The sequence below is a fragment of the Syngnathus scovelli genome, unplaced genomic scaffold (genome assembly GCF_024217435.2).
Source record: "Syngnathus scovelli strain Florida unplaced genomic scaffold, RoL_Ssco_1.2 HiC_scaffold_239, whole genome shotgun sequence".
Taxonomy (NCBI): domain Eukaryota; kingdom Metazoa; phylum Chordata; class Actinopteri; order Syngnathiformes; family Syngnathidae; genus Syngnathus; species Syngnathus scovelli.
Genome location: NW_026061332.1, coordinates 1,352 through 15,000, shown reverse-complemented (window position 1 = coordinate 15,000; position 13,649 = coordinate 1,352).

Here is a 13,649-nt window from a genome sequence, read left to right as displayed (position 1 = left end):
GAGGCAGCATCCCCGGGCGGCGGGCGGGAGGAGGCAGCCTCCCGCAAGCGGAACTTAGTTGTTGGAGGATGACAGCGGGCGTGCGTAAGAGGCTCGCCCGGGGATGAGGCAGCATCCCCGGGCGGCGGGCGGGAGGAGGCAGCCTCCCGCGAGCGGAACTTAGTTGTTGGAGGATGACAGCGGGCGTGCGTAATAGGCTCGCCCGGGGATGAGGCAGCATCCCCGGGCGGCGGGCGGGAGGAGGCAGCCTCCCGCAAGCGGAACTTAGTTGTTGGAGGATGACAGCGGGCGTGCGTAAGAGGCTCGTCCGGGGATGAGGCAGCATCCCCGGGCGGCGGGCGGGAGGAGGCAGCCTCCCGCAAGCGGAACTTAGTCGTCGGAGGATGACAGCGGGCGTGCGTAAGAGGCTCGTCCGGGGATGAGGCAGCATCCTCGGGCGGCAGGCGGGAGTAGGCAGCCTCCCCTTAGTTTAACTTAGTCTCTGGAGAATGTTAGCGGGCGCGCGTAAGATAACGTATGTCCGCCTCTCGGTCACTCTGGCCGGGCGTGGGTGTGCGTCCGCTCCCGTCTTGTGAGCCTCCAAGTGGAACTTAGTGATCGGAGGATGACACCGGGCGTGCGTAAGAGGCGCGTCCGGGGATGAGGCAGCATCCTCGGGCGTCAGCCGGGAGTAGGCAGCCTCCCCCAAGTGGAACTTAGCCTCCACTAAGTGGAACTCAGTCTCCGGAGGATGACAGCGGGCGTGCGTAAGAGGCGCGTCCGGGGATGAGGCAGCATCCTCGGACACCGGCCGGGAGCGCGCGGGCGCTGTGGAAGTAAGTACATCCGCTCCTGGTACCTAAAAATTCCTCCAGCGGCGGGCCCCGGGCCTAAACTTTCTCCGGGCCGCGCAACACGCACTTTCCGCCGGACACCGACGGAGGCAACGTCCCCCTCCTGCGGTGACAAAAAAAATCCACCCCTGGTACCTAAAAATTTCTCCAGCGGCGGGCCCCTGGCCTAAACTTTCTCCGGCCCGCGCAACACGCACTTTCCGTCGGACACGGACGGAGGCAACGTCCCCCTCCTGCGGTGACAAAAAAAATCCACCCCTGGTACCTAAAAATTTCTCCAGCGGCGGGCCCCTGGCCTAAATTTTCTCCGGCCCGCGCAACACGCACTTTGCGCCGGACGCCGGTCCCAAACCACCACCGCCGACCGCCACAAGGCGACAGCCACCATCCCCAAGCGCCATCCCCGACCGCCACAAGGCGACCGCCACCAGCCGACCGCCACAAGGCGACAGCCACCATCCCCAAGCGCCACCAGCCGACCGCCACCAGCCGACCGCCACAAGGCGACAGCCACCAACCCCAAGCGCCACCCCCGACCGCCACCAGCCGACCGCCACCAGCCGACCGCCACAAGGCGACAGCCACCATCCCCAAGCGCCACCCCCGACCGCCACCAGCCGACCGCCACCAGCCGACCGCCAGCAGCCGACCGCCACAAGGCGACAGCCACCATCCCCAAGCGCCACCCCCGACCGCCACCCCCCGACCGCCACCAGCCGACCGCCACCAGCCGACCGCCACAAGGCGACAGCCACCATCCCCAAGCGCCACCCCCGACCGCCACCCCCCGACCGCCACCAGCCGACCGCCACCAGCCGACCGCCACAAGGCGACAGCCACCATCCCCAAGCGCCACCCCCGACCGCCACCAGCCGACCGCCACCAGCCGACCGCCACCAGCCGACCGCCACAAGGCGACAGCCACCATCCCCAAGCGCCACCCCCGACCGCCACCCCCCGACCGCCACCAGCCGACCGCCACCAGCCGACCGCCACAAGGCGACAGCCACCATCCCCAAGCGCCACCCCCGACCGCCACCAGCCGACCGCCACCAGCCGACCGCCACAAGGCGACAGCCACCATCCCCAAGCGCCACCCCCGACCGCCACCAGCCGACCGCCACCAGCCGACCGCCACCAGCCGACCGCCACAAGGCGACAGCCACCATCCCCAAGCGCCACCCCCGACCGCCACCCCCCGACCGCCACCAGCCGACCGCCACCAGCCGACCGCCACAAGGCGACAGCCACCATCCCCAAGCGCCACCCCCGACCGCCACCCCCCGACCGCCACCAGCCGACCGCCACCAGCCGACCGCCACAAGGCGACAGCCACCATCCCCAAGCGCCATCCCCGACCGCCACAAGGCGACCGCCACCAGCCGACCGCCACCAGCCGACAGCCACCATCCCCAAGCGCCATCCCCAAGCGCCACCAGCCGACCGCCACCAGCCGACAGCCACCATCCCCAAGCGCCATCCCCAAGCGCCACCCCCGACCGCCACCAGCCGACCGCCACCAGCCGACCGCCACCGGCCGACCGCCACCGGCCGTTCGCGGTGTGCGCCGCCGTTCCCCAAGCACCCTCCGGGACGAAGCCGGAGCCAGAGAATAGCAGCGGCCGTGCGTAAAAGCTGCGGCCGGGCCTCGCGGAGGGTCCCCGGGCAGCGAGCTGCCGAGCCCCGGCCTCCAGCTTCCACCAGGTAATAGGACCGGGCGCGCGCAAAAGCTGCGGCCGGGCCTGGCGGAAGGTCCTCGGGCATCCAGCGAGATCACACGGCCCCCACCGGAGGCGGCTAGCGCCTCCGTAGAGTAGTGCCGGCCCGCGGAAGCGGCCGCCCGTCAGCCTGCGTTGCCGCTGGTCGAAAAATGCACAAAGTGCCAAACCCCATTCATTTACAACGGCGTGTCCGCCAGAGGGCGCACTTCCCCCGGCGGACCAGCCGGCGGCTCCTCCGTGAAAGCCTATCCGCCTGGCGGTGGCTCCGGGCCGGCCTGGATTCCGGACCGCCACCGCTCACTCGCGGGACCCTAATCGGCCCGCGGACCAGCCGGCGGGACCTCCGTGAAAGCCTATCCGCCTGGCGGTGCCTCCTGGCCGGCCTGGATTCCGGACCGCCACCGCTCACTCGCGGGACCCTAATCGGCCCGCGGACCAGCCGGCGGATCCTCCGTGAAAGCCTATCCGCCTTCGCCGGTTCCCCGGCCGGCCACGGGTGGCGAGAATCCGGCCTCCTCGCCCGGAGCGCGCTTCGACTTGGGCGAAAAATGCACCAAGTGCCAAACCCCATTCATTTACAACGGCGTGTCCGCCAGAGGGCGCACTTCCTCCGGCCGGCGGGGCTCGTTAGAGAGCGCGTCCGCCTTGGCCGGTTCCCCGGCCGGCCACGGGTGGCGAGAATCCGGCCTCCTCGCCCGGAGCGCGCTTCGACTTGGGCGAAAAATGCACTAAGTGCCAAACCCCATTCATTTACAACGGCGTGTCCGCCAGAGGGCGCACTTCCTCCGGCCGGCGGGGCTCGTTAGAGAGCGCGTCCGCTTTCGCCGGTTCCCCGGTCGGCCGCGAACGGCGAAAAGCCGGCCTCTTCCCCCGGAGCCCGGTGGGCGAATTTTTTTTTTTTTTTTTTTTTTTTTTTTCAAAGTGCCAACGGCTCTCGCGCCGCGCTGCGTCCGCCTTCGCCGGTTCCCCGGTCGGCCCGAACGAGCGAAAATTCGGCCTCTTGCCCCGGAGCCCGGTCGGCGAATTATTTATTTATTTATTTATTTATTTATTTATTTCCAAAGTGCCAACGGCTCTCGCGCCGCGATGCGTCCGCCTTCGCCGGTTCCCCGGTCGGCCACGAACGGCCAAAAATCGGCCTCTCCCCCCGGAGCCCGGTCGGCGAATTATTATTTATTTATTTATTTATTTATTTATTTTTCCAAAGTGCCAACGGCTCTCGCGCCGCGATGCGTCCGCCTTCGCCGGTTCCCCGGTCGGCCACGAAGTATTGCGCATGATTATACGCGATGTTAATATTTATTTAATTATTAAATAAATACATACATGTGTTTATTAATGATATACGCGATGTTAATATTTATTTAATTATTACCTATATTATGAATAAACTAACGGTGATTTTACACGATTTGACTACATACGTGACCGTGATATAGTGCCGAGGGCTCCCGCGCCGTCACGCGTCCGCCTTGGCACGGGTCGCCCGCGGCAGCGAGCGTTCGGCTCGCGGGGGTCCGCGGGGTGTTATTAGGGAGTGCGGCAGCCGTGCCGAGGCTCCGGCCGGCCGCCGGAAGTCCCGCGGGGGAGCGTCGGAGCTCCGCGAGGCCGGCCGGGGAGCCTCTTAGTCATCGCCCGCGCTCGCGGTGGTCCCGGTCGCTTAAAGTGCCACGGGAGGCGTAGCGATGCGAGTGAGTGTGCGCAAAGTGCGAGAGGCGGTGCATTTACGCGCCGTGTCCGCGAGAGGGAGGCAATTCCCCGTTGCGACCTCCGGGAGATCAGCGGGCCGCCGAAAAGGCTCGGCCGGGGTGCCTGGAGCCTCCTCGGGCGTCGAGTTAGGAGGGGGGCGCGCGGAGAACCGGCTGGATGTCCCCTGGAAGCTCAGCGGGCCGTGGGAAAGGCTTGGCCGGGGTGCCGGAAGCCTCGGCCGGCTTAAAAGTGAGGAGGAAAGCGCGCGGAGAACCGGCCGGAGGTCCCCTGGAAGCTCAGCGGGCCGTGGAGAAAGCTTAGCCGGGGTGCCTGGAGCCTCGGCCGGCTTAAAATGTGAGGAGGAAAGCGCGCGGAGAACCGGCCGGAGGTCCCCTGGAAGCTCAGCGGGACGTGGGAAACGCTTGGCCGGGGTGCCGGAAGCCTCGGCCGGCTTAAAAGTGAGGAGGAAAGCGCGCGGAGAACCGGCCGGAGGTCCCCTGGAAGCTCAGCGGGCCGTGGGAAACGCTTGGCCGGGGTGCCGGGAGCCTCGGCCGGCTTAAAACGTGAGGAGGAAAGCACCGGGAGAACCGGCTGGAGGTCTTCTGGAAGCTCAGCGGGCCGCCGAAAACGCGTAGCCGAGGTGCCGGGAGCCTCCTCGGGCGTCAAAAGTGAGGAGCGACGCACCCCCGAGAACCGCCCGGGTCCTCCAGCCACCGTTGAAAAAGACGTCGAGTCAGGCTACCTTAAGAGAGTCACAGTTACTCCCGCCGTTTACCCGCGCGGAGCGTCATCGCCTCCGCGAACCGTCAAAAATAAATAAATACATAAATAAATGTCAAGTGAGCCTACCTTAAGAGAGTCGTAGTTACTCCCGCCGTTTGGCCGCTCAAAGTGTCATCGGAAGCGGACCCACGCAAGTAAGTGTGCGCAAAGTGCGAGAGGTGGTGTTTTTACTCGCCGCGTCCGCCAGAGGGAGGCAATTCCCCGCCGCGGCGGCACCGGCAGCTTCCGAGCGTCTCCCCGAGCGCTCGGAAGTCCGTGCGGGGGGGAGATGAGAGCCGTGCGAGGTACCAGGTGGAGCCGGACGGCGCGGTGCTTCCAAGCAGCCGATCCGCTGGGCTTGGAGCTATTTTCGGCCACTTGGCGCGCGAGCACGGCCTCCCGGGTGGTGCCGGGGGGTGGTGCGTGAGCGCGCCGGCCGCTGGAAGTCCCGCGGAGGAGCGCCGGAGCTCCGCGAGGCCGGCCGGGGAGCCTCTTAGTCGTCACCCGGGGCCGCCGGAGCACCGGGGGGTGGTGCGCGAGCGCGCCGGCCGCCGGAGGTCCCGCGGAGGAGCGTCGGAGCTCCGCGAGGCCGGGGAGCCTCTCGGTAATCACCCGGGGCCGGCGGAGCGTTATTCGGCCGCTCTGCGCGCGCGCGCACGGCCTCCCGGCGGTGCCGGGGGGTGGTGCGCGAGCGCGCCGGCCGCCGGAGGTCCCGCGGAGGAGCGTCGGAGCTCCGCGAGGCCGGGGAGCCTCTCGGTAATCACCCGGGGCCGGCGGAGCGTTATTCGGCCGCTCTGCGCGCGCGCGCACGGCCTCCCGGCGCCTCCGCGAACCGCCAAAATAAATGTCAAGTGAGCCTACCTTAAGAGAGTCACAGTTACTCCCGCCGTTTACCCGCGCGGAGCGTCATCGCCTCCGCGAACCGTCAAAAATAAATAAGTACATAAATGAATAAATGTCAAGTGAGCCTACCTTAAGAGAGTCACAGTTACTCCCGCCGTTTACCCGCGCGGAGCGTCATCGCCTCCGCGAACCGTCAAAAATAAATAAATACATAAGTAAATAGATGTCAAGTGAGCCTACCTTAAGAGAGTCACAGTTACTCCCGCCGTTTACCCGCGCGGAGCGTCATCGCCTCCGCGAACCGTCAAAAATAAATAAATACATGAATAAATAGTCAAGTGAGCATACCTTAGGAGAGTCGCAGTTACTCCCGCCGTTTACCCGCGCGGAGCGTCATCGCCTCCGCGAACCGTCAAAAATAAATAAATACATGAATAAATAAATGTCAAGTGAGCCTACCTTAAGAGAGTCACAGTTACTCCCGCCGTTTACCCGCGCAAAGTGCGAGAGGCGGTGTATTTACTCGCCGTGTCCGCGAGAGGGAGGTAACTCCCCGTTGCGACCTCCGGGAGAGCAACGGGCCGCCGAAAACGCTCAGCCGAGGTGCTGGAAGCCTCGGCCGGCTCGCAAAGCGAGGCGCGAGGCACCGGGAGAACCGGCTGGAGGTCCCCTGGAAGCTCAGCGGGCCGTGGGAAACGCTCAGCCGAGGTGCTGGAAGCCTCGGCCGGCTCACAAAGCGAGGCGCGAGGCACCGGGAGAACCGGCTGGAGGTCCCCTGGAAGCTCAGCGGGCCGTGGGAAACGCTTGGCCGGGGTGCCTGGAGCCTCGGCCGGCTTAAAAGTGAGGAGGAAGCGCGCGGAGAACCGGCTGGAGGTCCCCTGGAAGCTCAGCGGGGTGTGGGAAAAAGCTTAGCCGGGGTGCCGGAAGCCTCGGCCGGCTTAAAACGTGAGGAGGAAAGCACCGGGAGAACCGGCTGGAGGTCTTCTGGAAGCTCAGCGGGCCGTGGAGAAAGCTTAGCCGGGGTGCCGGAAGCCTCGGCCGGCTTAAAATGTGAGGAGGAAACCGGCTGGACGTCTTCTGGAAGATCAGCGGGCCGTGGAAAATGCTAAGCCGAGGTGCTGGTTGTCGAATAAGGCTCCGCCATCTCGTAGAAGGTGCTAATAAAGTTCATATCCGCTCGGCTGGAGGTAATTGGCCAGCGGACCGGCCGGCGGGACCTCCGTGACCGCCTATCCGCCTGGCGGTGCCTCCTGGCCGGCGTGCATTCCGGGCCGCGACCGCTCACTTACGGGACCCTGATTGGCCCGCGGACCGGCCGGCGGGACCTCCGTGACCGCCTATCCGCCTGGCGGTGCCTGCTGGCCGGCGTGCATTCCGGGCCGCGACCGCTCACTTACGGGACCCTGATTGGCCCGCGGACCGGCCGGCGGGACCTCCGTGACAGCCTACCCGCCTGGCGGTGGCTGCTGGCCGGCGCGGATTCCGGGCCGCGACCGCTAACTTACGGGACCCTAATTGGCCCGCGGACCAGCTGGCGGGACCTCCGTGACAGCCTACCCGCCTGGCGGTGCCTCCTGGCCGGCGTGGATTCCGGGCCGCGACCGCTAACTTACGGGACCCTAAACGGCCCGCGGACCAGCTGGCGGGACCTCCGTGACCGCCCATCCGCCTGCCGGTGCCTCCTGGCCGGCGTGGATTCCGGGCCGCGACCGCTAACTTACGGGACCATAAATGGCCCGCGGACCAGCTGGCGGGACCTCCGTGACCGCCTATCCGCCTGGCGGTGCCTCCTGGCCGGCCTGGATTCCGGGCCGCGACCGCTCACCTACGGGACCCTAAATGGCCCGCGGACCAGCCGGCGGGACCTCCGTGACAGCCTATCCGCCTCCCGGTGGCTGCTGGCCGGCGCGGATTCCGGGCCGCGACCGCTAATTACGGGACCCCAATTGGCCCGCGGACCAGCCGGCGGGACCCCCGTGACCGCCTATCCGCCTTGGCCTGGTTCCCCGGCCGGCCACGGATGGCGAGAATCCGGCCTCCTCGCCCGGAGCGCTCGTCGGCTTCGGCGAAAAATGCACTAAGTGCCAAACCCCATTCATTTACAATAGCGTGTCCGCCAGAGGGCGCAGTTCCCCCCGCGGACCGGCCGGCGGGACCTCCGTGACCGCCTATCCGCCTGGTGGTGGCTGCGGGCCGGCGCGAATTCCGGGCCGCGACCGCTAACTTACGGGACCCCGATTGGCCCGCGGACCAGCCGGCGGGACCTCCGTGACCGCCTATCCGCCTGCGCTGGTTCCCCGGCCGGCGCGAATTCCGGGCCGCGACCGCTAACTTACGGGACCCCGATTGGCCCGCGGACCAGCCGGCGGGACCTCCGTGACCGCCTATCCGCCTGCGCTGGTTCCCCGGCCGGCGCGAATTCCGGGCCGCGACCGCTAACTTACGGGACCCCGATTGGCCCGCGGACCAGCCGGCGGGACCTCCGTGACCGCCTATGCGCCTGCGCTGGTTCCCCGGCCGGCGCGAATTCCGGGCCGCGACCGCTAATTTACGGGACCCCAATTGGCCCGCGGACCAGCCGGCGGGACCTCCGTGACCGCCTATCCGCCTTCGCTGGTTCCCCGGTCGGCGTGTATTCCGGGCCGCGGCCGCTCACTTACGGGACCAAAATTGGCCCGCGGACCAGCCGGCGGGACCTCCGTGACCGCCTATCCGCCTGCGCTGGTTCCCCGGCCGGCGTGGATTCCGGACCGCGACCGCTAAATTACGGGACCCAAATTGGCCCGCGGACCAGCCGGCGGGACATCCGTGACCGCCTATCCGCCTTCGCTGGTTCCCCGGTCGGCCACAGATGACGAATATTCGGCCTCTCGCTCTGGAAGTCCTGCCGACTTAGCCGAAAATTTTCTAAGTGCCATCGGCTCTCGCTCGGAAAAGTGTCCGCCTCGTCTGGTTCCCCAGCTCGGCCTCAGAATTCGAAAATTCGGCCTCTCTGAGGTACCAGGGGTAGGCTTTATGTACTTGGTCCCCCCAGTTAGTGTACTCATCACTTTACCCCCCTTTCGCAAAATATAGTCGGCACGTATGTGCAGAACTGTTTATTTTCATTTTAAAAATTTTCTAAGTGCCAGCGGAAGCTGTCACACGAACTGTCCGAGCTACCACGGTGCCCATCCCGGGCAGTGACGGCAAAAGGCCGATGTGTGTTTGATGGAAGTCTGAATAATTTCTAAGTGCCAACGGCTCAACCGCCGTAAAGTGTCCGCCTCGGCTGGTTCTCCCGGTCGGCCCGAACGAGCGAAAATTCGGCCTCTTCCCCTGGAGGTCCGGAACATTTTGGCGAATATTTTCAAAGGCCAACGGCTGTTGCGCCGTAAAGTGTCCGCCTCGGCTGGTTCTCCCGGTCGGCCCGAACGAGCGAAAATTCGGCCTCTTCCCCTGGAGGTCCGGAACATTTTGGCGAATATTTTCAAAGTGCCAACGGCTGTTGCGCCGTAAAGTGTCCGACCCGGCCGGTTCCTCCGGTCGGCCCGAACGAGCGAAAATTCGGCCTCTTCCCCTGGAGGTCCGGAACATTTTGGCGAATATTTTCAAAGTGCCAACGGCTGTTGCGCCGTAACGTGTCCGACCCGGCCGGTTCCTCCGGTCGGCCCGAACGAGCGAAAATTCGGCCTCTTCCCCTGGAGGTCCGGAACATTTTGGCGAATATTTTCAAAGTGCCAACGGCTGTTGCGCCGTAACGTGTCCGACCCGGCCGGTTCCTCCGGTCGGCCCGAACGAGCGAAAATTCGGCCTCTTCCCCTGGAGGTCCGGAACATTTTGGCGAATATTTTCAAAGTGCCAACGGCTGTTGCGCCGTAACGTGTCCGACCCGGCCGGTTCCTCCGGTCGGCCCGAACGAGCGAAAATTCGGCCTCTTCCCCTGGAGGTCCGGACGACTTTGGCGAATATTTTCTAAGTGCGAACGGCTGTTGCGCCGTAACGTGTCCGACCCGGCCGGTTCCTCCGGTCGGCCCGAACGAGCGAAAATTCGGCCTCTTCCCCTGGAGGTCCGGACGACTTTGACGAATATTTTCTAAGTGCCAACGGCTGTTCCGCCGTAACGTGTCCGACCCGGCCGGTTCCTCCGGTCGGCCTGAACAAGTGAAAATTCGGCCTCTTCCCCTGGAGGTCCGGAACATTTTGGCGAATATTTTCTAAGTGCCATCGGCTCTTCCGCCGTAAGGTGTCCGACCCGGCCGGTTCCTCCGGTCGGCCTGAACGAGCGAAAATTCGGCCTCTTCCCCTGGAGGTCCTGTCAAGTTTAACGAATATTTTCTAAGTGCCATCGGCTCTTCCGCCGTAATGTGTCCGACTCGGCCGGTTCCTCCGGTCGGCCTGAACGAGCGAAAATTCGGCCTCTTCCCCTGGAGGTCCTGTCAAGTTTAACGAATATTTTCTAAGTGCCATCGGCTCTTCCGCCGTAAGGTGTCCGACTCGGCCGGTTCCTCCGGTCGGCCTGAACGAGCGAAAATTCGGCCTCTTCCCCTGGAGGTCCTGTCAAGTTTAACGAATATTTTCTAAGTGCCATCGGCTCTTCCGCCGTAAGGTGTCCGACTCGGCCGGTTCCTCCGGTCGGCCTGAACAAGCGAAAATTCGGCCTCTTCCCCTGGAGGTCCGTTCAAGTTTAACGAATATTTTCTAAGTGCCATCGGCTCTTCCGCCGTAAGGTGTCCGACTCGGCTGGTTCCCGATGTCGGCCAGAACAAGTGGAAACTCGGCCTCTTCCCCTGGAGGTCAGTTGAAGTTTAACGAATATTTTCAAAGTGCCAACGGCTGCTCCGCCGTAAAGCGTCCGACTCGGCTGGTTCCCGATGTCGGCCAGAACAAGTGAAAATTCGGCCTCTTCCCCTGGAGGTCCGTTCAAGATTAACGAATATTTTCTAAGTGCCAACGGCTGCTCCGCCGTAAAGCGTCCGACTCGGCTGGTTCCCGATGTCGGCCAGAACAAGTGAAAATTCGGCCTCTTCCCCTGGAGGTCCGTTCAAGATTAACGAATATTTTCTAAGTGCCAACGGCTCTTGCGCCGAAAAGCGTCCGCCTCGGCTGGTTCCCGATGTCGGCCAGAACAAGTGAAAATTCGGCCTCTTCCCCTGGAGGTCCGTTCAAGATTAACGAATATTTTCTAAGTGCCAACGGCTCTTGCGCCGAAAAGCGTCCGCCTCGGCTGGTTCCCGCGGTCGGACACAAAATGTGTCAATTCGGCCTCTCTGAGGTACCAGGGGAGGGCTTTATGTACTTGGTCCCCCCACTTAGTGTACTCATCACTTTACCCCCCTTTCGCAAAATATAGTCGGCACGTATGTGCAGAACTGTTTATTTTCATTTTAAAAATTGTCTAAGTGCCAGCGGAAGCTGTCACACGAACTGTCCGAGCTACCACGGTGCCCATCCCGGGCAGTGACGGCAAAAGGCCGATGTGTGTTTGATGGAAGTCTGAATAATTTCTAAGTGCCAACGGCTCAACCGCCGTAAAGTGTCCGCCTCGGCCGGTTCTCCCGGTCGGCCCGAACGAGCGAAAATTCGGCCTCTTTCCCTGGAGGTCCGGAACATTTTGGCGAATATTTTCTAAGTGCCAACGGGTGCTCCGCCGTAAAGTGTCCGCCTCGGCTGGTTCCCCCGGTCGGCCAGAACAAGTGAAAATTCGGCCTCTTCCCCTGGAGGTCCGGAACATTTTGGCGAATATTTCCTAAGTGCCAACGGCTGTTCCGCCGTAAAGAGTCCGACTCGGCTGGTTCCCGATGTCGGCCAGAACAAGTGAAAAATCGGCCTCTTCCCCTGGAAGTCCGGCCGAGTTAAGGCAAATATTTCCTAAGTGCCAACGGCTGTTCCGCCGTAAAGGGTCCGACTCGGCTGGTTCCCGATGTCGGCCAGAACAAGTGAAAAATCGGCCTCTTCCCCTGGAAGTCCGGCCGAGTTAAGGCAAATATTTCCTAAGTGCCAACGGCTGCTCCGCCGTAAAGCGTCCGACTCGGCTGGTTCCCGATGTCGGCCAGAATAAGTGGAAATTCGGCCTCTTCCCCTGGAGGTCCGTTCAAGATTAACGAATATTTTCTAAGTGCCAACGGCTGCTCCGCCGAAAAGCGTCCGACTCGGCTGGTTCCCGATGTCGGCCAGAACAAGTGAAAATTCGGCCTCTTCCCCTGGAGGTCAGTTGAAGTTTAACGAATATTTTCTAAGTGCCAACGGCTGTTCCGCCGTAAAGAGTCCGACTCGGCTGGTTCCCGATGTCGGCCAGAACAAGTGAAAATTCGGCCTCTTCCCCTGGAGGTCAGTTGAAGTTTAACGAATATTTTCTAAGTGCCAACGGCTGTTCCGCCGTAAAGAGTCCGACTCGGCTGGTTCCCGATGTCGGCCAGAACAAGTGAAAATTCGGCCTCTTCCCCTGGAAGTCCGGCCGAGTTAAGGCAAATATTTCCCAAGTGCCAACGGCTGTTCCGCCGTAAAGGGTCCGACTCGGCTGGTTCCCGATGTCGGCCAGAACAAGTGAAAAATCGGCCTCTTCCCCTGGAAGTCCGGCCAAGTTCGGCGAATATTTCCTAAGTGCCAACGGCTGTTCCGCCGTAAAGAGTCCGACTCGGCTGGTTCCCGATGTCGGCCAGAACAAGTGAAAATTCGGCCTCTTCCCCTGGAAGTCCGGCCGAGTTAAGGCAAATATTTCCTAAGTGCCAACGGCTGTTCCGCCGTAAAGAGTCCGACTCGGCTGGTTCCCGATGTCGGCCAGAACAAGTGAAAAATCGGCCTCTTCCCCTGGAAGTCCGGCCAAGTTCGGCGAATATTTCCTAAGTGCCAACGGCTGTTCCGCCGTAAAGAGTCCGACTCGGCTGGTTCCCGATGTCGGCCAGAACAAGTGAAAATCCGGCCTCTTCCCCTGGAAGTCCGGCCGAGTTAAGGCAAATATTTCCTAAGTGCCAACGGCTGTTCCGCCGTAAAGAGTCCGACTCGGCTGGTTCCCGATGTCGGCCAGAACAAGTGAAAATCCGGCCTCTTCCCCTGGAAGTCCGGCCGAGTTAAGGCGAATATTTCCTAAGTGCCAACGGCTGCTCAGCCTTAAAGTGTCCGACTCGGCTGGTTCCCGATGTCGGCCAGAACAAGTGAAAATCCGGCCTCTTCCCCTGGAAGTCCGGCCGAGTTAAGGCGAATATTTCCTAAGTGCCAACGGCTGCTCAGCCTTAAAGTGTCCGACTCGGCCGGTTCCCGATGTCGGCCAGAACAAGTGAAAATCCGGCCTCTTCCCCTGGAAGTCCGGCCGAGTTAAGGCAAATATTTCCTAAGTGCCAACGGCTGTTCCGCCGTAAAGGGTCCGACTCGGCTGGTTCCCGATGTCGGCCAGAACAAGTGAAAAATCGGCCTCTTCCCCTGGAGGTCCGGAACATTTTGGCGAATATTTCCTAAGTGCCAACGGCTGTTCCGCCGTAAAGTGTCCGCCTCGGCTGGTTCCCGATGTCGGCCAGAACAAGTGAAAATCCGGCCTCTTCCCCTGGAGGTCCGGAACATTTTGGCAAATATTTCCTAAGTGCCAACGGCTGCTCCGCCGTAAAGTGTCCGACTCGGCCGGTTCCCCCGGTCGTCCAGAACAAGTGAAAATCCGGCCTCTTCCCCTGGAAGTCCGGCCGAGTTAAGGCAAATATTTCCTAAGTGCCAACGGCTGCTCAGCCTTAAAGTGTCCGACTCGGCTGGTTCCCGATGTCGGCCAGAACAAGTGAAAATCCGGCCTCTTCCCCTGGAAGTCCGGCCGAGTTAAGGCGAATATTTCCTAAGT